The sequence below is a fragment of the Trachurus japonicus genome, chromosome 10, assembly GCF_045865225.1.
Source record: "Trachurus japonicus isolate A0001 chromosome 10, Traja_1.0".
NCBI lineage: Eukaryota > Metazoa > Chordata > Actinopteri > Carangiformes > Carangidae > Trachurus > Trachurus japonicus.
The window spans coordinates 35,521,367-35,522,986 of record NC_140916.1 but is presented as its reverse complement, the minus strand read 5'-3'; the positions used below and the strand labels follow the sequence as shown (position 1 = coordinate 35,522,986).

The 1,620-nt window shown below is 44.8% G+C and overlaps 1 long non-coding RNA gene across 1 annotated transcript; it reads right to left on the bottom strand.

Annotated features, from left to right (window-relative positions):
• Positions 1-312: 312 nt before the first annotated feature.
• LOC146980319 (uncharacterized) lies at positions 313-775 on the bottom strand. The gene is made up of 3 exons (XR_015036828.1): positions 639-775; positions 498-608; positions 313-379 (listed from the first exon to the last, which is right to left on the bottom strand). It is a non-coding gene; the product is annotated as an uncharacterized LOC146980319 (long non-coding RNA).
• Between the last annotated feature and the right edge of the window lie 845 nt (positions 776-1,620).

The following is a 1,620-nucleotide window of genomic DNA, read 5'->3' as shown; positions in this document are numbered from 1 at the left end:
GAGTCCGTCAGATGAACACAGAGAGAAAGAGAGAATCTCTGTGTTTACATAGATGTTTTACCATTAATTATCATTCAGGTATCAGCATACTGGTAAAAATAAAATAATAAATAAAACTTACAAATGAGATTTTTCTCAGCAAGTCAAATGAGCTGAGATAAATGGAAACCTGAGAGCGGAGGAAGTGATGTAGAATGTGCTGAAGTGAACAGGGCTAATGTGAACAGACCATTCGTATCTCCTGGACTGAACTTATCAAAGCACCACTGTTAACGGCTGAGCTGCTGCAGTCGCTTACAGAGCATTACTCACTTTCAAAACGGTGTCCGGTCACATCATCCCAGCCGTCATCTCCCCTCGTCCACCTTAAGAGAAGGAACTGGGGTGGAAAGGACGGGGGTGGGATTAGGGTTAGGTCTGACGCTGCAGGGACAGGCCTGAGGCAACACGGCGCTGGATGTATGTGTGTGTGAGTGTGAGTGAGTGTGCACATGCACCTGTACGTGTGCGCTGCATGCGTTGACCCCGGGGCCTCCGCGGCGTCAGGAGTGTTTAGCCTGGGTTGGCTGCAACTTCTCCCCCGAGGCTTTCATCAGGACCTGACAGCACTCACACAACTAGCAGCACAACAGACACACTGCACACAACAGGACGGTCCAGCTGCCACAAACACAACCTGCAAAGACAATCCATTCCTTGTAATGATAGCACTTTATTCATTCACCTGTTAGAGGTCTGAGTCTGTGGCTGCTGGAAACAGCTTCACCGTCTATGGTGTAGAGAAGGAACACAGGCAATGACAGTGCAGGCAAAAGTTTGGGCATGAAACACTCCTTTGCAATATTTTAAAGGGACAATGAGGAGTTTCTCCATCGGCACACTTGTTAATGGGCCCATTTTCGATAAATATATGGTTTTGTCTCTATCGTTATTTTGTTATTATTAGTGTTGGTGGAAATGCTGGTCGAGCCGACCAGCGTTTCCTTACTTTCGGTTTCGTGGCGAGTCATGAGAATAACGCCGCCAAATCGCCGTTTATGGTCGGAACTACGACGGTATGTGATCGTCTTCCAACCTCTGACTTTAATTCTTGATGAATGAAAACATGAGTCCGTCTTGCGCCGGTCAAAGAATTTCACGGTGCGTGGAGGCTCATAAATGTAGTGTGAAAACACTTTGCTTTTCCAAAACTCCTTGTTTTCCCTTTAAGCAATATCAGTGTAGCCTACTAATTATGCAGGGGGCCCAAACCTTTGCTGTGGACCCTTTTCCTTCTCTGTCATTCAGAAATTGTTAGAGATGAAAAAAAAGAAAGACAGAAAATAAATAATTTCCCATGAGCCTCCGCGTGCACGGTGAAATTCTTGGACTGGACAAAAGCAAAAATATTTGCCAAGAATGTTTTCATTGATCAAGAAGGAAAGTCGGAAGTTGCAAGACGATCAGATACCATCGTAGTTCCGACCATAAACAGTGATTCTGCAGCGTTATTCCCACGACCTGCAGGGCAGTGTCCGTGAAACCAAAAGTAGGAAATGCTGGGCGAGCCGACCACTAGTAATAATAACAAAATAACAATAAAGACAAAACAATATAAAAAAACAAAACACAAATACAAAC